The 24,255-nt window shown below is 45.2% G+C and overlaps 1 protein-coding gene across 1 annotated transcript in view; it reads right to left on the reverse strand.

The window, feature by feature from the left end:
• Positions 1 to 770, reverse strand: part of LOC130113154 (myosin-10-like) — a 145,680-nt gene extending 144,910 nt beyond the window's left edge. Inside the window, exon 1 of the mRNA XM_056280691.1 lies at positions 645 to 770. The gene's annotated coding sequence lies outside the window, so the exon portion shown is untranslated. The remainder of the gene's footprint in view (positions 1 to 644) is intronic.
• Positions 771 to 24,255: the final 23,485 nt, after the last annotated feature.

Genomic DNA, 24,255 nt, shown 5'->3' on the forward strand with positions numbered 1-24,255 from the left:
GAAACGCATTGCGAAGACTTGTGGGTCGCCCGATGCCCTATTAAGACCAAACAACTGCAGTGACTGCGTTAGCAAGCTAGCGGTGGCTCAAAGTTGCGCCCTGTGCTTATTATCTCCCGGCCTCTCAAAAAGACAGCAACTGTTTTTTGTTTTTTTTTAGACGCCAATCTAGGGGCACGGTTCAGATGAAATCCGCATTGCCATTTTATTCGACTTTACATCTAGAAAAGTAAAACACCTGTGCCAATCAGTCTAACTGAATATGTAATTGCGAATTTTGAAGATGGACTGAAGAAAGAGTGCAGCCTCCCCACGCAACACCCGTCATGGGTGTGGGTGGCTCAAAAGATGTCTGGACAAGGATAAGACTAAGCAGACAATGGGCACGTTATTTTGCTGTCATATTGGACCATTTAACCCTTAAAACACAATGTACAGGTCAAATGCTAATTCAAACTGCATTTACACCATTCCTAGGTTAAGTTAGCTTTGCGGCGATGGCTAACATTAGCAAAACTGATGGTCCTCCCATTATTGGGAGAAGTCGAGGCACAATAATCCGTTAGCTTCTCTTGCTAACCCCCCCCTCCCCTTTTCTGTTTTATAACTACTAACGAGCAGCACGATTATTATCTGTGACTTACCAGGTGCAGCAAACTAAGAAATCGTAAAAACTGTCTCGGTATCCGACAGATAAATGCGGTAATCCTTCAGTGCCTTTCAAAGTATTCCCCTTCTTTCGCCTGCTCTCTCATCAGTGGTCCTCCCCCACCATCCAGTACCCTCTCAACCGAACTCCGGTCGAGCAGGGATGCGGCGCGGCTCGGCGCGGCGCGGCGCTTTTTTGTGACACACCCCCAAACCAAACCTGGAATGTGATTGGCTGCCGAAGCCAGCTACCCGAGTGCGATTGGTTTAAACTCAATTTCCATCCGATAACTTTGATAGTTGATTGCCGCCCAGGCCACGACCCGGGCACTCAGACGCTCACCTGCAGACCCGTCAATGATATCGAGCTTACTAATGAGTTTGAGCCCCCGTAGTATTTCAATGAACCGTGGCTTTTGTTCGTCATTCGTTCGTTATTTGCATGTATGTTAAAATGCGCTTTCATCAATTTCATTTCTTGCCCAAGGATGCTGAGTCACCACGACGTACTGGTCAAAAAAGTCTTGTTGCAGAGGGATGACATTTATAATGATAAATGCTATTACTGACACATGAGACAACTGTTATATGACATGAGCGACTATTGCGAGTCGTTTTATCATTTATTCATTATAAGGCGCTCGTCACTAAGAGCTAGACACTATTATTATTTCAAACACTTGTCACTATTCTGACTGTCACTGGTGGCTAATGTAAAGTCACTAGTTGATAAAAATCAGATTAGAGTAGGTAAATACAAATAAACACTAATTACCAATTTGATTATGACAAGTGACTTTTCTCTTTTAGTAGCAACAATTCAGCAAATACTTGTTAATCTATTTTTGTCAATAGTACCTCATTTAAAGGTACTAGTCAATATTCTGTTCCTCCTCAGAAAATACCTGTACCTTATCGTTTGAACCTTTTGGGTCATTACATATTAGATATCAACTTTTAATTGACTACTAGTCACCGTTTAAATAGCACTAGCTGTAAATTCAATACTACTAGTCATTGTATATTAATCAGCATTGATAAGGAGCTTTTGGTGTCAACATATACTTTTTTACCTTGTATATATTTTTACTACTAGTTAATTAATATAACTAGTCACAAGTAGCTGTTGATATCAGTTTCGGATTTGACAAGTCAAAATAAAAAAAACCTAATTGTGTCAAATATATAATAAGTTAGAAAAACGACGAGGCTTTATTCAACAGCAGTTAGTAACAGTGGGGCGTTCACTAATAATTACTAAAATAGCAACTAGCATCACTAAATAGTGACTGATAATTACTGCTAAACTGTCTTAGAGACTAGTAAACTGTTTTTTTAGACCGAGTATCTATTTTGTAGCAAATAGTAACTTTACAATAGCAACAAGTGACAGTCAGAATAGTGACTAGCGTTTAGAAAATAGGAACTAATGTTAAATATTTCGGTACTAGTGATTTATAATGAATAAATGATAAAACGGCTTGACATTGCTGCATTCACATTCAATTTCATTTGTTCAAACACTGACATCTGCTGGATATAATTAGACATTACTGTCGTCCTCCTCAATATTTCAAGGTCATGTTTTCCTAAAATGATGCGTTCAGCCTTCCTGACCTACAAAGACGCTGTTAATTGTTTTTCCTTTGTCAGCTCATTATGTTCACTGTTACAATTTCATTAAAGGAAACAAGATACGTGTGGTAGCCTAGGTCCTGAAGAGGCTGCATCTCATTTTAGCCTGTTTCTTCTGTCTGTCGTCTCCCCGGATATACTCCCACCAAGGTATTTTATGTGGTGCTAATAGCCCTTAAAAAATCGAACCTACTGGATTATTTTATTGTCGAATTTGACTATTTTCTGTTTATTTATTACTCCGCGGAAAAGTCGCAACTGGGTAACGTAGTGGGTCGAATATATCCTACAGATCGTCTCGCGTCAGATATTGGTTACTGAGAAAACTAAGAATTATAATAATCGATTACATTTAGCGCTTTATTTTGACACCCAAAGCGCTTCACTGTGAAGGGGAGAGACTCACCTCAACCACCACCAATGTGTAGCACCCACCTGGGCTACACACGGCAGCCAGTTTGTAAGAGAACGCTCGCCACACATCAGCTTGAGGCGGAGAGGGAGGAATCATTGAGCGAATTACACGGGGCGATGATTAGTCTGTGAATGTTCTCATTCATCCAGGTCATGGTTATCCAAAGGAGTTGAATTGATTTTCACGTATATATACCAAGTCCAGTTGCACTTGATTCAACTCCTGTGGATGGCGATGATTAGGTGGCCAGATGGAGACAGCCAGGTTGTGAATTTTACCTGGACACCGGGGAACCCCCTACTCTTTGCGATGAGTGCCATGGGATATTTAATGCCCAAAGTGAGTCAAGACTTAGCTTTAAAGTCTCGTCCGTAGGGCGGCTTCTTTACAGCAGTGTCCCTGTCACTGCACTGGGATATTTTTGTTGTATATTAAGACCAGAGAGAAGATTGTCCCCTACTGGCCATTTAACGCCACTTCCAGCAGCAACGCAGTGTTTCCGAAAGGTCTTCCATCCAAGTACTAGCTAAGCCCACACCTGCTTAGCTTCTGTCATTCAGCAGAACCAGGGTACATGTTGGCAGAAGCTGAATAGCCACTGTTCCATTGTTTCCTTGCTTTTCAAACAGTTCTGTGGCATTGAGATCTTCTAGTGTCGAGTGTGCTTTGTTACTTCAGGTGAGACTTGTTTTTCTTTTTGTGAACCATTTGCTTTTTAGTATCCAATTGCACAAACTCGCACGTGTGCGCGACATTTTTCACACTTAACTGTTATTTACCGCTGAATGTCTTGGAGCAATGTGACTCCCGTATTAAGCTGACTCATTTCTCAGAGGGGAGTGACTGTCTAGACAAGTGGTTTACCCCTGTGGTCTCTTTCGCTCCCCTGAAACGTCGTCTGTCTGTAATCGGCTTAATGGAGATAGTGTATGTTTGTGCATGAGGAATAAAGTGTTGGGTTGACATACATTTGCTTTTTACGCGCTATCCTGCCAACTCCCTCCTCCCAGATGCTGTAGCAAAACGGACTCCTTCAGCATCAACACTCAGCGGGGAATCCGCTCTGTCGTCAGATGATACAACAGCCTCCCCTGCTGGCCAGATGGCGTAATGCAACCCGGCTATGAAGCGCGGCGATAGATTGGCATCTACTGGTACGCCCAAGCCAATACAAAACTTTTCAGTATAAACATCCATCCATCCATCCATTATCAAAACCGCTTATCCTGCTCTCAAGGTCGCGGGGATCCTGGAGCCTATCCCAGCAGTCATCGGCTTCATTCAATCATTCAGTCATTCAATATAAACAGTAACTGAGTATATCACTGAAGTTTGGCATTAATAATAATACATCAAACTTATATAACGCTTTTCTAACACTCAAACGTGCTGTACAATAAGACACCAGATAAACATAACACAGACATACTGGGGTGGATGGGAAGGGGGGGGGCTACGAGAGCACGGCATTGACCTGGATCAGGTGAAATGTGGAGATGGGGGGAAAAAATATCCCAGACATTTTTCCTCCACAACACTCAGCTGTTTACCGTTCTGTAACAACTGTATGTTCCCGTTTCAATGTTCTATTTGTATCTGGGTACACAGCAACATTCTCTCACTTTTAAAACAAAATTGCTGTTACATCACTTGCTGTCATTAGATTTAGGTAAATTTTTGAAAATCTAAGTTCACACTGGATACTGGCACCAATGGTGAGAGGTTCGAACTCGCGCAACTGTCCCTTAACGTGGTGGAGGGGTTTGTGTGTCCCGGTGATCCTGGGAGCTGTGTTGTCAGAGGCCCCTGGTAGGGTCTCCCAAGCAAATTGGTCCCAGGGGAGGGGCCAGACTAAGATCGATTTCCAAGAAATCCAGTGAAATTACGCCAGCAGAGTTACAGCACCTTGCCGGGAAAAGGAAAACCGGGGCCCCCTCCTGATGCCAGACTTGGGAAGGGAGCTCGCTGGCAAGCGTCTGGTGGCTAGGCCTTGACCCATGGGGCCCGGTCGGGCCAAGCCCGAAAAAACAACATGGAGCCACCACCCCGTGGACCCACCACACGCGGGGATGAGCATTGGGGTAGGGTGCAATGCAAACTGGACGGCAGGCAAAAGAGGGGACCGGAGTGTGCCGACTTCTGGCATCGCTGATTAGTCCTCGGGACATGGAATGTCACCTCTCTGGCAGGGAGGGAGCCTGAGCTTGGAGGAGTTCAAGTATCTCAAGGTCTTGTTCATGAGTGAGGGAGGGTAGGATGGGGCCGGAGATTGACAGACGGAATTGTGCAGTATCAGCAGTAATGCGGATGTTGTAATGGACCGCTGTGGTGAAGAAGGAGCTGAGCCAGAAGGCAAAGCTCTCGATTTACCAGTCAATCTTCGTTCCAACCCTCACCTATGGTCATGAGATTTGGGTAGGGACCGAAAGGGCGAGATTGTGGATACAAGCGGCTGAAATTAGTTTCCTCCGTAGGGTGTCTGGGCTCAGCCTTAGAGATAGGGTGAGGAGCTCGGACATCTGGAGGGAGCTCGGAGTAGAGCCACTGCTCCTTCGCGTCAAAATGAGCCAGTTGAGGTGAGCATCTGATTAGGATGCCCTCTGGGCGCCTTCCTTATGTGGTTTTGTGGGCATGTCCAACTGGGAGGAGACCCCGGGGTAGACCAAGAACTCGCTAGAGGGATTACATGTCCAATCTGGCCTGGGAACGCCTTGGGATCCCCCAGGAGGAGCTGGAGGGCGTTGCTGGTGAGAGGGAGTGCCCTATTTAGCTTGCTGCCACCGCGACCTGACCCCGGAGAAGTGGCTGATGAATGAATGAATGAATGAATGAATGAATGAATGAATGAATGAATGAATGAATGAACATCCATTATCCATCAATCCATCCATCCATTATCCAAGCCGCTTATAACAGTGTTGAGGAAATATGTCCTCATGAAATTGAAGTTATAACAATTTCATGTTTTTATGAAAATGAACAAAACAAAAACTGTAAAATGTAAGTGATGCTCATTTTATTATTTGAAGCCCCTGGGTAACATGGTTCATGTTTCTTATCTTGAAATTAGGCAGTTTTTGCGTTGTGAAACTTGAATGGAAACATGCCCTTTTGTAAAATGAGAACAAGGGAAAAACTGAAAGAAGATATGCTCATTGTAGATTTGAGGTCCCTGGACCATATGGTCCATGTTCAATTCTTCTATTATGACGTTGTAACGGCCAGGGGCTTCTGCCAAATTCATTGAACTTGTCTAAATTCTTACGTAATCAAATCAATTTTATTTGTATAGCCACATATCACAAATTACAAATTGGCCTCAGTGGGCTTAAAAGCAACACACCATCCTGTCCTTAAATCCTTTTGTTAGAAGACTAGACTAATGCTTTATGTCTATCTCTGCGCAGATGAAGTGGATTATTAAACCGTTATAAAGAATCGTACTGACTACCGAACTTCTGCTGGAGGGAAAAATGCAGCCTCCGTTTATTCGGTCGTTTTGGGAGAAGAAGAAAATGAACAGCGTCTCAGTGACGTAATCAATCTGCGCATGCAAGCGCAACACCGCCCACTTGTGGACAAACAAAGTCGTAAACAAAATAATAGTACACAGTAACACATAGTCATACAAATACACTGGTGTCATATCTCAACACTCCCACTTATGAATCATGAGCTTACTGTATACCTTTTCATATTCATAGAACAAAATGAAAAGAAACTTGGTATAACCCATACCACTCACATTTCACACACCAAACATTGCCTTAGCAAATGTCTTCAGTTTTACCTTGGATGCGGGCTTCGTCATTACATCCGCAACCATTTCGTCTGTAGGGCAATACACCAATGACATCCTTTCCTTTGACTCCTTGGAGTACACACAATGGTCTGATTGGTTTTGTGTAAAACCATCACCTGTCAAACACTCGTGTAACAGTAAGTTCCAATTGCGGCCAGACTGCTTGAGGCCGTAGATTGACTCCTCTAGTTTACACACTAGTTTTTCTCCCTTCTCAATATAACCCTCAGGTTGTTCCATGTATATGTCATAGTCTATGGGGGCATGAAGATAGGCCGTCTTTACATCCATCTGGTATAAAATAAAGTCATATTGAGCCGCCTTCTGTAGAAGCACTCGAACACTTGTTAGGTTGGCTGTCGGCAAAAATGTCTCCCCATAATCCACCCCAGCTCTCTGGCTATATCCCTTTGCTACAAATCTAGCCTTGTACTTGTCGTGTACGTCTATATCTGTCTTTATCGCATACACCCACCTTCCTCCCACTGTTTTCTTGCCCTCTGGCAATTTCGTAAGGGTGAATGTTTTGTTGTCTCTTAGAGACTCCATTTCCTCGTCCATTGCCCTGGACCACTTTTCTGATTCTGGCAATTCCATGGCCTCTTTAAAGGTCAGAGGGACACCGCACACTGCCCTGTATGCATAATCTATAGTAGTGAGTGAGCTGTCATCACTGTCGCCCTGACTATAGTCAATCAGGTATCTCGGAGGGTTGCGTTCCCTTTGGGGGTACCTCCCACTGGCTGAGGCTTGTGACGTCACCCTTGGGTGCTCCTCGTCATCATCCTCGGGTGCTGACTGTGTACCGTCAGTCTGTACATTTTTCTGTACTCTAGAATGAGTTGCAGCTGTCTCAAAAGACTTTCTCTCTCTTACCCAGTCTTCTGGGTGCAGACCTGGTGTCTGAGTCTCATTTTCACTAGTTGCCTTGTGTACAAATTTATCTAGTCTGTGTTTCTGTATTTTCTCTTGGTCAGGGTAGTAGACTAGGTAGGCCGGGCTGTTCTTGTCGTGTCCTACAAAACGCCCCCTCTCACATCTAGAATCTAACTTTCCCTCGTGCTGCTGGTAAGCATAGCATTCTGTCCCGAACTTTTGCATTCTAGCCATGTTGCACTTTTTTCCTGTCATTGCCGTGTATGGCGTAGTGGCTGTGTGCTTGTTGAAGCATCTGTTTCTGGTGTGGGCTGCCTCCTGTACAGCATAATGCCAGAGGCTCTTTGGTAGACCACTATCTATTAGCATACACCTTGCCATCTCAAATAGTGAGGGTCCTTCTCTCTCTGCAATGCCATTTTGATGGGGAGAGTATGGGCAGGACATCTCATGTCTTATTTTGTTCCGTCTCAACAGGGTTTGAAACTCCTTGCCTGTAAACTCAGTTCCTTTATCCGACCTTATGCATTTCACTGTCCCATAGGGAGCTACATCTGCCAGAAATTTCTCGGTCCCTTGCACTGTGTCACTCTTTGTTTTTAAGAAATAAACACACACTGCCCCTGTGCACACATCTGTAAATGATTGCATGTACCTGAAACCATTAATGGACTCGTTTGCCATAGGACCGGCTAAATCAGTGTTTACCAACTCCAGTGGTGTCTTGGCTTTGTCTGTAGATTTCCTGTTCCTGTTTTGGGTAAACCTCCCTTCTATGCATACTGCACACTCTTTGTCAGGTTTACACACTTTACCCTTTATATGCATACCATCAGTGATATCCTGTAGCTTTATGATATCGTCATAGTTGCAGTGGCCCATTATCTCATGCCAAGTTTCTATATCATGGCTCACATGGCACTTTTCAACAACACATTCAGTTTGCAAATAGTAAATTTTCCCCTGTACAAAAATGTCAAACCTGGTACCATCCGGTGACATCAGGGCATCTCTGCCCTCTTCGAAGAACACACTGGCTCCGTGTGCTGTCGCAGACTTCACAGAGAAGAGCTCTTGGGGGTACGATGGAATATATAGTGCGTTCCGCAGTGTCACTCTACACCGTCGCCCCTCACTGTCGAGCAGACATACCGTAGCATCTCCCCTGCCCTGCACCACACCAAAGGTGCGCTTACCGTCCGCCAGCTCCATGCAGTGTTTCTCTGGGTCGAACGAGCTGTCAAAGCCCTTGAACTTCTTCTTATCATTGACTATGTGGGAAGAAGCCCCACAGTCCACAATCAATCCTGGTTTGAACTGTTGCCGTCGTCCTGGTCCTGCTGAGCTGGTCTCTCCAGCCTGCACTCTGAAGATGTAGTTCTCTTCTTCCGCAGTATTCCCCGGTCCCTGACCTCGACCTGCTCCGTGACCACCACCGCCGCCGCCACCTTGCTCGCGTGCACACCTGGCTCCATCAGCGCGGTCCTTCTTCTTGCACACTTTATCCGTGTGACCCTTGACCCGGCAGAAGCTGCACCACACGCTGCGTGAACAGTCCGATTTCCGATGGCCTTTGTCACCGCATCGCCAGCACACCGTTTGTTCATCATCTCCCTCACAGCGTTTCACTGGCTTTTTCTTAGGCGCTGCGTGGGCCTTCATCACCCTCTCGGACGTCTCGTCCGATGCTGTAGCATTAGCTACATCTTCAGCCGCCTCAGTTTCTCAATTTGGCCTTAAATTGTCCCAATGTCAACTCACTGTCGCCATGTGTCACCATTAGAGTGAATGGCTTATATCTCTTGGGTAACCCCCTCATCACCATGGCCATCATTAGTCCCTCACTCGGTGCTTCTCCCGCTCGGATAATGTATTCGGTTATCGTCTCATTATCAGCTTTCTTTAGCCCAGTCAATGTTACATACAGAGTGACAATCCGGGGTCTGCCCTTACCAATGTAATGTTCCCGCAACACCCGTAGACTCTCTCTACCTTTGTTCTTCGTTTCTCTGAAGATCAGTCCCAAGCTTGCGTTGTCCAATAAGGGGCCAATGCGCAGTAGGCGTCCGCGTTCCGCTCCTCGTCTAGGGCCTGCTCTTCCGCTGTCAAAGGTCCCGCGGGCTCGGTAAGAATGGTGGTTTTCAACCCCACACCATGCATGCAACAAAGCATTCGCTCTTCCCACAGTTCATACTCATCGGCCTGTCCGTTGAATGTGGGCCACCTGCTCTTCTTCCGCTCCATCTCCCTAGGTAGCGTTAGCTTAGCTTAGCGTTCCATTAGCTTCCCGATAGACTCTCTCGATGCTAACTAGCGTCACACTTGCTAACTTGCTTTTTTTTATTGAACAAAACATATTCAGATTCCTTCTTTCAGCTTTTTCCCTGTTTTTCAGGGGTCGCCACAGCAGATTTTACAGTTTCCATCAGGACCCTGTGAGGTCACAGTACCAATGACCGTTGTTCGATCCGGTATGGTCTTGTCAATCTGCATAGTGATTTGGCCAAATTTTACGTCGGATGCCCTTCCTGACACAACCACTAACCCTATGGACGGGGGCACAGGTAAAGCGCTGGATGCCACCCCAGTATTCATGGACTTGCGCCCATGCCTGTCGCTATTTATTGAACAAAACATATAAACAAGAAAATATTACATCACAATAGGACAAAAAGTAGTTACAAAAATATAAATTATTTCAAAATTAAAATTTACATATCCATAAAAAAAGAAAAAAGACAAAATAAAAAAGCTCGAGATACAGGATTTAAGTTAAATTACATTCTTCACATAGTCTTCTGGTTTTGCTGGCTTTAGGATTCATACATTCTTTTAAAGATTCTAAATAGGATGAAAGAAGTGCTTTGAATACACTAATGTTTGGACGCTGGTGTGCAAATTTGGTACAATGAATATGAAATTTAGCAAATATTAATAGAAGGTTGATAATATACATTTTTTCTGAACTTATTTCCTCATTTTGTGACAGACCAAATAAAACATGTTGGATGTCCAGTTTACAAGAAGAGTCAATTTTGTTATTTATGAGATTATTTAGATCAATCCAAAAAACATGAGAGTAGGTACAATCCCAAAATAAATGACATATGGTTTCATCCACATTGCCACAAAAGGAACAGAGTGTGTCAATATTAATCTTGTATTTTACAAGAAGGGACTTGACTGGATAACATCTGTGAAGCAGTTTAAATGTAACTTCTCGTACCTTATTTGTAATACAATATTTTCGTGATAAAATCCAAGTGTTCCTCCAAGCTATGTCATTATAAATATTATTCCAGTAGAAAATGGCTGCAGGTTTAGAAACAATGTCTCTGAATAATATTTCTAACGCATTGATTAGTGGCTTTATCACTTAATAAAGGACACAAGTTACCAATATATTTGTCTTCAGGAGTTAAACCTGGAATAGTACAACTTTTACCTTTAGGAGCAGACAACAATAAACTTCTAACTCCATCTGGTATTGCATCAAATACAATAGAATATTCTCTTGGTGTAACAGGGAAACCATATACAGAAAGAAATTCTTCATAAGTGAAAAGCTGACCATTGTCATTCAGTAATTGACTAACAAGTAAAATTTTATTATCAACCCATCTCTTAATATATAAAGATTTGTTCTTAAACCTAATATCTTGATTGTTCCAAATGAAATATTTATGGGGAGAAAAATTGTGTGAGTACATCATTGACCAGGATAACAAAAGTTGACTATGAAAGTTGCACAGTTTTATCAGTAATTTATAAATATTGTAATTGCACCTTAAGAGAAAATGCATTCCTCCAAGTGAATTAAATATATGGGCAGTAATAAAATTCCAGATTGAGTTGGGATTTTTTGAGAAAAGTTTGATCCATTTGACTTTAAAAGAAGAGTTTAAGGAGGTGAAGTCTAAAGAATTAATCCCACCAGAACATAACTTATTTATCATGACATTCTTCTTAATATAATGTATTCTTTTTTTCCAGATAAATTCAAATAATATTCTGTCAATTTTAGTGCATATGTCTTTTGAGACATCAAGTGCCATAGCTGCATATATAAGTCTGGAGAGGCCTTCAACTTTAGCTACCAAGGATCTTCCAGTAATAGACAAATCTCTTTGAAGCCAAAGGTTAAACCTCTGTTGGACTGAAGCTATAAGTGGATTAAAATTTTCAGATAGTCTGGAGCTTTGGTCTTATTCAATTATAATACCAAGATATTTAACCTTATGCTTCACAGGGATCCCAGAAATAATAGTATCTGTGCAACTATTAACAGGAAGAAGCTCACATTTTGAAATGTTCAGTTTAAGGCCGGAGGCTATTGAGAAAGAGTTACTGTTGATTGCTTTATTAACTTGAAATTTATCCTTTAAAAAAAGTGTTGTATCATCTGCAAGTTGAGTGATAGACAGTGTTCTGCCAACAATAGAGAGACCCAATACATCGCTGTCTTTGAAATGAATGGAGAGTAATCGCATAGGAAGAAGGAATAGATATGCCGAGATCGGACAACCTTGACGGATTCCACGATTTAAGTTAAATCTTTTAGTAGTGCCATATGGGAGTTTGATTGAACTATTTGCACCTGCATATAACGTTTTGACAGATTTTTTAAACATATTCCCAAAACCAAAAATGTCAAGTGCTTTAAATATGAATTTGTGTTCAATGGAATCAAAAGCTTTATAAAAATCTAAAAAAAGAATGAAGCTGTTATCTGTAATTAATTCTGAATGATCCAAGATATCAATCACCAGTCTTATGTTGTTTGTTATATGTCTACCAGTCATGAAACCAGACTGTGTTTCATCAATAATGTCATTAAGTGTACTTTTCAATTTTTTAGCCAAACACATAGCAATTATCTTGTCATTGTTCAAGGGTGAAATAGGTCTCCAATTATCTAACAACAAATAGTCTTTTTGCGGTTTGAGAATCAAAGTGATCAACCCCTGAGACAATGAAGGAGGGAGCTTTTCATTAGCAATGCTTTCTATATATACTTTATGTAAAAAGCGTGATAAATCCTTGGAGAAACATTTATATATAACTCTGAGGTTAATCCGTCATTCCCAGGACTCTTATTGAGTTTCATTTTTTTAATAGCATCCTCAACATCCAATGTTGTGATGGGGGCATCACACAAATCTTTATTAGCATTGCTGATGCTCTCAATATTACCTAAAGAGTTGAAGAAACTTTCCATGTCATTTTTTGACAGTTTAGACTTATATAATTCTTTATAAAATAGTTCACATGTCTCAGAAATCTTTTTAGGGTCTTGTGTGATGACACCATCTGAACAGAGTTTGGTCATGCTGCAAAGTGTATTATGTTGTTTCTCTAATTTGAAGAAATAGCTGGAGTTTTGCTCTCCTTCCTCAAGCCATCTCCTCCTAGAGCGCACAAAGGCTCCTTTTGCCTTGTGAATATATAGATTATCTAATTTTAATTGTAGAATTTGAAGTCTGTTCTTGTTATCCTCTGATAAATTTTCAAGTGGCTGTGATGATAAAGCAATAATTTCAGAGATCATTTCTGATTCTTCTTTTTTCTGTTTTTAACTATTTCAGCTCCTCTTTTCATTATAAGGGACCTTAATTCAAATTCCATGAACTACCAATTTTTGCCATACATATTTTCAGCACATGCCCTATCCCAGCATTCATCTATTTTTATTTTAATCTCCTTTACCAAAGATTCATTCAATAAAAGAGAATTATTTAATTTCCAATATGAGTTGACTCTTTTAGTTTGATGACTAGTAGACATATACAGCTCCAAAAAGAAAGTTTTATGATCCGTCAAGGGTGTTGGTAACATTTTAACTGAAGAGACATGTTCAGATAATGGATCAGAAATCAACCAATAGTCAATACGAGACTGTAATGACCCTAACCTGTTCTTCCACGTAAATTCTTTAACTGTAGGATTCTTACACCTCCAAATATCAATCAGATCTCTTTCATTTATAAAATCTAACAAATAACTATTATTTGTATTACTTTTATTTGGCCATTGTAACGGGGGCAGTCCTATGCTGTTCTATGCTGGTCAGCCTGCTGCACGCCTGTCACTCTCATCATTAGCTCTGCATTGTGTTCTATTTTGGGTGGGGCCCCAGGCGTTGGACTCATGCCTCCCTGCAACTGATTGCAGTCCCTGGAAAACATTAAAGTCCTCAATCGCCAAGCATGGAAACACATCAGCCAACTTGCAGTTCCTTTTCAGCGCGATGGCTTTGTCAGATGGATTGACAACAGTCATGGGTACCCACCTATCACCCCAGAGTGGTGTGACAAGTCGACCTACGAGGACACCACGTGGCATGGCCTTGGAGTCTGTCGGCTCCACAACAACAGTGCTTCCAGCTGACATAGGCACCTTAGCAGGAAGTCTGCCCCAGACTAAGTGCTCGTGCCTCGGTAAGAGTGTCACGGCCTGGGTGAGCTTAACAGTACCTATCTTCTCAGGAACTGCACCACCCCTCCAGCGCCCTACATTCGTGAACATGGACAAGAACTGTTCAACGTCAGGACTAGACGGATGTTCCTGTCTGGACGTGATGTCCCAGTACTCAGTACCACTCTTGAGTACATGGGCCACATGTTTAATGACGTTTGTGCCGACTATCAGATCATCATGCTGACCGGGCATGACCAGAGTGGGTATGACAAAGGAAACACCATAAAGCTGCATGTTGAGGTCATAAAAACCATCAGGCCTAGTCTCCAGACCACCGCAGCCAATCAAGACAATGTTCTCTTCAGGCTGCTGCTTCTCAGGTAAAACACCCCCAGAGCAGAGCTTCTCTACTGCATTTTCACTGATACTGCATGACATAGAGCCAGTATCCAACATGCCATTAAGCTGCACACTCTGGTTGATAAGAACAGGAGCATAGAACAAGTCACTGAAAGCCTGAATCCTCTGTGTCGCCTGAATGACCATACGCGAACCCTGAGGTGCTTTGGCACACTTGTCTTCATACAAGTGAGCCAGATCGGAGACATCAGTGAGGGATACATCTACTTTACCCACACCATCCCTCTCTAGGTGTGGGTTTAGTAGTTTAACGGACGAGACTGATGACCAGCTCTTCCACCAGGCTGAGAACGGAGCTGGTTGGGCGGCTGAGGGTGAGGACAGTCCCTCTTCCAATGACCAGGAGACAAACAGTTTATACATCGGTTCTCCCGGCTGCAGTGGGAAAATGTGGAGTGATCCGGAGACTTACAAACCCTGCACAACCGCTGCGGTGCGTCTGGCACCTGCCCCGCGGCGCTAGCTGGCGGTTGAGTCTGCGTTGGTGTCCGGACTGCAGCGCTAACTGGAACCTGAGTCTGCATTGTGACCAAACGGTCTAGCAAGCTCACCAAACTCCTCATATAGTCATCACCGCCAGAGACAGGTGCAGGAGACGGTGTAGGAGACCTTGCACAAAATGGTGTAGGAGATGACGCATGAGCCGGGACGGGAGATGGCACCACCGGCACGGTCGTGTTCAAGTCGGGAGCCACGTCGACTACAGGGACATGAACCTGTGAATGGAACCTACGCTCTACCGCGCCTGCTTCACGTTGTCCACCTGCAGCAACACGGGACTTCCTCTCCAGCATGTGCTCATCAAGCCTCTCTTGGATCTCGCTAGCAGACCATTTCCCTGCGGACTTGAACTTAAAAACATTGGCAAGAGACTGATCTGGACAGTGTTTGATAAACATCATGCTTACCTTGTGGCTTGGCTCTTCAATACTACGGCCCTGCCACTTCAAGCATTCATCAGCCACCTCCACTGTCTTATTAAGTCTAATCCAATACTCCATAGCGTCCTCACCTGGCTTGGGCAGCGTACTGTAAAAGTCCGCCAGGAGCATGCTTGAGTATGTGAGGTCACTAAAGTGTTGCTTCAGTACATCAAAAATAATGTGGGGGTTCGCTATGTGGTCGACAGATGTGTTGCGCAGCTTTATCCTCACCACGTCCCCTGCTTTCCCCATAAGCTTAGCTAGAATCTCATGTGACTGCTCACTAACTGGAATGGCTCACTTCCTCAAATACAAAGTCATAAGGCTCTCCCACTCATGAACTGTAAACTTATCAGAGCTATCGCCCCTGAAAATAGGAGGCTCCCTAGCGTCTGTCTGCATTACTACTCTAACACTAGGCACTGTCCCCGAACGCTGTTCAGCAGACCTAGCACTGTCTGTGTGTGTGTTTCTAAGCATTTGTGTTTCCTGCAGCTTAGCAGTGATTGACTCTCCTATCTTCTCTGCTAACTGAGTAATGAGCATGGCTAACTCACCCACTGGCTGTTCGCTGTTACCCAGCACAGCCCCTTCGCTGATACCTGGCCTGGCCCGTTCTACGTAGCGTGTGGAGGTGAACTGAGGAGTGCCAAATGTGGTCGGGTCTCTAGGTCCTGGTGCTCTGGTGTCTGGTTCCCCGCCCTCTAAGAGCTGCCCGAAACTCCTACTTACACCTAGCCGTAAACCCCCGCCCACATCTAACTGGTACCCCCTCTCCATAGCACACTGGCGATCCAAAAGATCCTGATCAGCAATGTTACCCCCACCTATGTACGAACCACCCTCTGCCATATTCCTACCTCTAACACTCAGATAAAATAAAAAATAAAATAAAAAAGTGAAAAGCTCAATTCATTTAAATAATTGAATCTAGAAATCACTAAGAGATTGAAACAATCACACACAATCAACAAATTCACCAATAGATTAATCACATATGCACATATCTAGTAGTTTACATCAATAGATTATTCACATGAGTCCTTCACATCAACATTAACTTTTTCCTTTTTTTTTCGTGTGTTTTTCTTCCTTCAATATATACAAATGTCCTGTTCACAAGCCCAGTCCATGGTAACCACAGCTATGACTGTCCAGTGTCCACACAGCTCAACTCCAGTCCACTGTAACATGAGTGTACAGTCTATAGAAATACGTGAGGACGTCTGGGGCTTGATGACGACAGCAGCCTCCCGCGGCGAGCAACTGATGTCGCTCTCAGGATCCAGGAGGGTCACGGCACCAATGTAACGGGGGCAGTCCTATGGTGTTCTATGCTGGTCAGCCTGCTGCACGCCCGTCACTCTCATCGTTAGCTCTGCGTTGTGTTCTAGTTGGGTGGGGGCCCTCAGTCTCTCATCATCATCATCATCATCATCATGATCAAGGAAGGAGGGGGGACACACAGGACTCTATTTGGCCCACCTTGCCATTTATTTTGGTTTCAAACCCTTCGACAAACGTCCAGTCCTCCAGCTGGAGCGGTGTTTCTTACGGACGTGGGGGTCGAAGCTCAACCACTGCCCGGACTTCACTCGTGTGCGTTAGGAGAAACCGTCCACGGGACTCCGATGTAAGAAAGGATAAACAAGTATTTTATCCCACAGCTTGCAGTATCTTCTTACAGGGATACTCAAGGTTACGTTCTCCTCAACCAGCAAAACTGTGCTACGGTAAGAAACACGCGTGGCTCGGCTCGATCGCTGCTTGAGACTCCCCCCACAAAACAAAAAAAACGGCCTCTCCCGCGTTCCCTCTTCCGTGTACCCACAAGACCTCTAGTACTTGACGGTCGTTATAAAACATACATTAAAGTAAATAATGACATAAAATAAAATGTAGTAAACACAAATAACAGCACACAGACAGGATTTGGTGATATTTCATACTCAACCAAAATAAAATAAAAACATTAATTTTAACCTGGTTACACCATCTATCTAACATATCATTAATTGAATGATTCCAGTCTCCTCCGAATATGATCTTTAGATCTGCAAATTTACTTATTATAGAATCAATTTTTGCATTTACTGAATGCATTAAGGTAATATTCTCCTGTTTGTTGTTATAACCATAAACGTTTCCCAATAAAAATACCTGGTCATTAAATGAAATAACCAACAAAATAAAGGGACCGTTTGGATCTGTCTGTGAAGAGATAACTTTCCCTTTAAACTTGTGTTACAAAGTCAGAGTTCCTGCTGAGTGGTTTGTGCCATGAGACATCCACAAGTTCTCTCCCCATTGGGATTTCCAGAATCTAATGTCATTAGGTTCAGAATAAGATTCTTGTATCAAACAAAAATCACTATTCAGGCTTTTAGCATATAATAGCAGTGCTTTCCTTTTGATATTGTCCCTTAATCCTCGAGCATTAAAAGAAACAAAAGATAAAGATGAAATTTTGAGTGTAACTAACTTTTCACCCTGAGAAAAAGTGTGTAAATTACAGAGAACAGAACTACTCTGTCATTACATAATAAGTGTTTTAGCAACAACAGCATATTGTATATTTAGAAAACGAATAAGGAAAAATAACTCCTGAGTCATATTAGTGTAACCAGGTTAAAATTAATGTTTTTATTTTATTTTGTTTGAGTATGAAATATCACCAAATCCTGTCTGTGTGCTGTTATTTGTGTTTACTACATTTTATTTTATGTCATTATTTACTTTTATGTATGTTTTACAACGACCGTCATATACGTGTACTGTCGCTTTAAGAGAGAGGTCTTGTGTGTACACGGAAGAGGGAACGCGGGAGAGGCCATTTTTGTTTTGTGGGAGGAGTCTCAAGCAGCGATCGAGCCGAGCCACGCGTGTTTTTTTACTGTAGCACAGGTTTGCTGATTGAGGAGAACGTAACTTTGAGTATCCCTGTAAGAAGATACTGCAAGCTGTGGGATAAAATACTTGTTTATCCTTTTTTTTTTACATCGGAGTCCCGTGGACGGTTCCTCCTTCTAACGCACACGAGTGAAGTCCGGACAGTGGTTGAGCTTCGACCCCACGTCCGTAAGAAACACCGCTCCCGCTGGAGGACTGGACGTTTGTCGAAGGGTTTGAAACCAAAATAAATGGCAAGGTGGGCCAAATAGAGTCCTGTGTGTCCCCCCTCCTTCTTTGATCATGATGATGATGATGATGATGAGAGACTGAGGGCCCCCCCCCCAACAACACCTGGGGCCCCACCCAAAATAGAACACAACGCAGAGCTACTGATGAGAGTGACGGGCGTGCTGCAGGCTGACCAGCATAGAACAGCATAGGACTGCCCCCGTCACATTAGCTTACATGATGAAAGGCACTTCAGTGAATCTCCTTTCTGTTCACAAACGCACGGGCTCCCACGAAGTATGCAATCTTCCCCTCCTTTCGGGCTTTCTCAACCTTCGGCCACAATAGGTTGCGCCTCTCTCGGTCCTCGGGAGAAAGGTCTTCCTTAAAGCGCAGCTTCCTGGTCGTCAAATAGTCCGATCGTTTCGCCGTCTTCCAGAAATTGTCTCGAAAATGCCTCATAGTGAATTGAATGATTACTACACGGGGCAATGGTGCCGCTGAAGACTCACGTCTTTGCCCAAGCCTGTGCACTGAGTCGAGTACCCCCGGGAATTTCTCTCGGTGGTCAGGAGCCATGTTTTGGCAGATTTCAATTACCTTTCTGCGAACGTCTTCTCCGTCTTCCTCATGTAACGGGGGCAGTCCTATGCTGTTCTATGCTGGTCAGCCTGCTGCATGCCCGTCACTCTCATCAGTAGCTCTGCGTTGTGTTCTAGTTGTGTGGGGCCCCAGGTGTTGTGGGGGGCCCTCAGTCTCTCATCATCATCATCATCATCATAATCAAGGAAGGAGGGGGGACACACAGGACTCTATTTGGCTCACCTTGCCATTTATTTTGGTTTCAAACCCTTCGACAACCGTCCAGTCCTCCAGCGGGAGCGGTGTTTCTTACGGACGTGGGGGTCGAAGTTCAACCACTGCCCGGACTTCACTCGTGTGCGTTAGGAGAAACCGTCCACGGGACTCCGATGTAAGAAAGGATAAACAAGTATTTTATCCCACAGCTTGCAGTATCTTCTTACAGGGATACTCAAGGTTACTTTCTCCTCAACCAGCAAAACTGTCCTACGGTAAGAAACACGCGTCGCTCGGCTCGATCGCTGCTTGAGACTCCTCCCACAAAACAAAAATGGCCTCTCCCGCATTCCGTCTTCCGTGTACCCATAAGACCTCTCTCTTAAAGCGACAGTACATGTATATGACGGTCGTTGTAAAACACATAAAAGTAAATAATGACATAAAATAAAATATAGTAAACACAAATAACAGCACACAGACAGGATTTGGTGATATTTCATACTCAAACAAAATAAAATAAAAACATTAATTTTAACCTGGTTACATTCACCCCTCCTGAAATTCACCAACATCCTGACAGCAGGATAAAAAGAGAAAGAGGAAAGGAAAAGCCCATCACTGACTACTGGCACAAGTGAAAAGAAGGACCTAGTCCTCCAGTCAACTTAGGAGCTACCTCGGTTACGAGGTCCAGAAAATAATGAGGTTGATCAAGTCTCAGAATTCCCTTAGATCAATGTGACGCCTGATACGCCACACCATGCACTTGGCCCAAAACAACCCTGTATGATAGACACCTAATAACTCACATTAAACTAGTTTGAATGACTCCAACCTCCATCAAAGTTCAAACCCTCACACTCCGTAGAAATGGCATCTGAGCCATAGATTCTATTAACCTGTTCACTGACCTCACCACCCTCCCTGTGCGTGTCCTAACCCGACCATCGCTCTCTACTTGTGTGCGTGAGACAGTGCGAGCTGCAACATCTGTATCGAGTGAGGGTGGTGCCCCTGTGTGCGAATCAGTGTGAGATATAACACCTACATCGAGTGAGTGTGATGCCTCTATGTGTGGTGCATGTGTGTTGTGTGGTGCGTGTGTGTTGGGTGGAGACTGAGCAGTGGCCCCCACAGGACTGACTACCAGACTAGACGGAATGAACTCTTCCGCTTCTGCCCACTCAGATCTAGGCGAGTCTCCAAGTGATGAGACTGCTAGCCCCACTGCATCCCCTGAGACCGTCAGGCCATCTGCACTGTCCTCCTCATCGGACCCTGCGCAGTCAAGCAACTGACTGGTTGTACTGGACTCCTCACCCTGATCTAACTCAGGAAGGGGCAAGAAGTTGACCTCCAACAAACAGTTCCTGTGCACCACCCTGGTGTGCCCCTCTGCATCCTGAATCTTGTAGACGTGGATATTGGGGTTGACACCGACAACCGTGTACACTCCGTTCTCCCATTTGTCAGCCAACTTTCTCTTCCCTCGCTCACTCTGGTTCGCAACCAAAACACGATCCCCGACAGACAGGACAGTGCCCTTGGCATGTCTGTTGTACTGTCGCGCCTGATGCTGCTGCTCAGCCGTGGAGTGCTTCTGAGCGATCTCCATTGCACTCCTTAGACAGGAAAGCAGAGACTGAGCATAAGAGTCATAATCAACAACGTGAGGGTCATGCAAAACCTGCCTGAACATAACATCCAACGGCAGTCTTGGGACACGCCCATACATCAGGAAGAAAGGCGCGTAACCCGTGGTCTCGTGAACAGTGGCATTGTACGCGAGCGTGAGAGAATGGATCTGCTGAGGCCACTGTTGCTTCTGCTGAAGCGGAAGGGAACGGAGCATATTCCCCATCGTGCGATTAAACCGCTCTGTCCCGCCATTACCCATAGGATGGTAGGCCGTCGTGTGGGACTTCGCTACACCCGCCAACCTGAGAAGCTCTGCAATCAGGTTGCTCTCAAAGTTTGTGCCCTGGTCAGAATGTATTCTCTCCGGAAACCCGTAAACACAGAATACATGATCCCAGAGTTTCTTGGCGACCTGCTTCGCTGTCTGATTGGCGCAGGGGAATGCGTGAGCAAGCTTAGTGAAGTGGTCAGTAACCACTAGGACATCGACCAACCGCTGCTTACTGTCCTCAGCGGACCAGAAATCCATACACACAAGCTGCATTGGTGCGGAGGTTTTAATGCTCTCCAGGGGCGCGCAAGCAGCTGGCTCTGGGGTCTTCCCAAACACACATCTCCGACAGCATCTGACATATGCTCTGATATCCCTCTCCATGTCAGGCCAATAAAAACGCTGCCTTGCAAGAGAGAGAGTACGGTCCTGGCCCTGATGACCAGTGTGATCGTGGATGCCAGACAGTGCCTTGTCTTGCAGACTCAGAGGTAAAACATACTGAGACCTCCTCTGCTTGGACACTGGGTCCTTTGTCACCCTGTACAAGACACCATCATTGACTTCCAACTTCTCCCACTGTTTCAGCAGCCTGAGGACCTTTTGGTCAGCGCCATGCCTCTCACGTCTCGATGGCCGCTTCCGAACAGCGACAAAGGGCAACACCTTGGAGATGCAGGGGTCCTGCTCCTGACTCAACCTGAGCTCCTCGGTGGATAACATTGGCAGTGTATCCTGACCACCCGACAGATGCTGAATGTGCTGGACCAAACTGAGTGCTGTGAATACTGATGCATCAGGCCAGTCACATTTGGCTTGACAAAAAGCCCTGACCTCAGCTGCATCACCAGCAAACCCAGATCGCGCACTACTCACTGTTTGGGACTGGCAACTGAGTCTGAAAACATCCTGCACAGAGTCCCCCTCAACCCCGTCGGCTTCCTGAACAGGGGCCGGGTAGGGCTCCCTAAGTAGCCTCTGACTGACGGGCTTGGAAAAAGGGTCGCGACTCAAGGCATCCGCCACCACGTTTTTCTTCCCTGGCAGGTGTTTGAGATCGAAAGTATAAGACGCCAACTTAGACACCCAGCGGATCTCACACGCGTCAAGCTTCGGCTTCGTTAGGAGATAAGTCAGCGGATTATTATCTGTCCAAACGGTGAAGCTTTGACCCTTCAGCCAGTGGCTGAACTTTTCACAAACACTCCACTTCAGCGCCATGAACTCCAGTCTATGAGCTGGATACTTCCGCTGTGAGGAACTGAGGGACTTGCTTGCAAAACCAACAGGTCTGGCCTTGGACTCTCCTCGGGGCACTTGAGACAGCACCGCGCCGAGTCCGTCCAAAGACGCATCGACCGACAAAATGAAAGGCACCTCAAAGTCTGGATGGGCAAGCACCACACATTCCAGTAACATCGTCTTCAACAGATCAAATGCTTCCCCACATTCCACCGTCCAGTCTGCGGAGGTAAGCTTACGGAAGCTGCCATGGGGCTTCTTATCCTTAGCTGACCTCCCCCTCCTCTTTTGTCCAGCTGTAAGGGCGAACAGGGGCTTAGCCACGGAGGAGCAGTTCGGGAGGAAATGCTGGTAGTAAAATACCATACCAAGGAAAGAGTTGATCCTACGAACAGAAGGCGTGCACCCATCACCTTCCATGAGATCCTGCACTGTCATGTTGGAGATGACCTCTACTTTGGAGGGATCGACAGACACACCTCCGCCATCAACCACGTGGCCCAAAAACCGCACCCGCTTCTGCAGCAGATGACAATTTTTCGGAGCCAGTTTCAAGTTGTTCTCCCTCAACCTCTGAAACACAGTGCGGAGCCTCGACAGAGCCTCAACCTCTGACGGCGCGAAGACAAGAAGATCATCAAGATAGCACAAAAGCTTCGTGAAGTTCAGATCCCCAAAGATCCCAATCATCATTCTCATGAAGGCTGCAGGGCTATTACAAAGGCCCTGTGGCATGCGATTGTATTCATGCAACCCAAGGGGAGTCGTGAAAGCAGTGTACTTCTTGTCATCTTCATGCATTGGGATGTTGAAGAAGCCAGAGGTGAGGTCCATCGTACTAAAGAGGCAGTTACCACCCAGCGCGGCAAGACAGTCCGACTGGTGTGGCAAGGGATGAGCGTCTTTCAAGGTCCGAGCATTCAGCCATCTGAAATCAGTGCAGATCCGAAGCCCGCCATCCTTCTTCCATACCATAACCAGCGGTGAAGCGTATGCGCTCGAGGACTTCCGGATAATCCCTTTCTCCTCCATATCAGTGAGAACCTGTCTCAACTTCTGATAGTGGGCTGGGGGAACCCTCCTGTAGGGCAAGCGAAAGGGGCGCTCATCCACCAGATGGATGCGATGTGTGTATCCTGTGACCTCGCCACAGTCCAGAGAGTCCCTGGAGAAGATGTCATGGTACTCGGTGAGCAGCTGAGTGAGCTGGGACTTGCATGCCTCACTAACCTGACAGGAGCTGAGGTCAATGTCACTGAGTCCGAGCTCTGACAAACTCCTAGCCGGCTGGACAGGGGGACAGGCACTATCTGTGGCGTTGGACTCATGCCTCCCTGCAACTGATTGCAGTCCCTGGAAAACATTAAAGTCCTCAATCGCCAAGCATGGAAACACATCAGCCAACTTGCAGTTCCTTTTCAGTGTGATGGCTTTGTCAGATGGATTGACAACAGTCATGGGTACCCACCTATCACCCCAGAGCGGTGTGACAAGTCGACCTACAAGGACACTGCGTGGCATGGCCTTGGAGTCTGTCGGCTCCACAACAACAGTGCTTCCAGCTGACATAGGCACCTTAGCAGGAAGTCTGCCCCAGACTAAGTGCTCGTGCCTCGGTAAGAGTGTCACGGCCTGGGTGAGCTTAACAGTACCTATCTTCTCAGGAACTGCACCACCCCTCCAGCGCTCTACATTCGTGAACATGGACAAGAACTGTTCAACGTCAGGACTAGACGGATGTTCCTGTCTGGACGCGATGTCCCAGTACTCAGTACCACTCTTGAGTACATGGGCCACATGTTTAATGACGTTTGTGCCGACTATCAGATCATCATGCTGACCGGGCACGACCAGAGTGGGTATGACAAAGGAAACACCATAAAGCTGCATGTTGAGGTCATAAAAACCATCAGGCCTAGTCTCCAGACCACCGCAGCCAATCAAGACAATGTTCTCTTCAGGCTGCTGCTTCTCAGGTAAAACACCCCCAGAGCGGAGCTTCTCTACTGCATTTTCACTGATACTGCATGACATAGAGCCAGTATCC

This window comes from Lampris incognitus, chromosome 5 (assembly GCF_029633865.1).
Source record: "Lampris incognitus isolate fLamInc1 chromosome 5, fLamInc1.hap2, whole genome shotgun sequence".
NCBI classification, from domain to species: domain Eukaryota; kingdom Metazoa; phylum Chordata; class Actinopteri; order Lampriformes; family Lampridae; genus Lampris; species Lampris incognitus.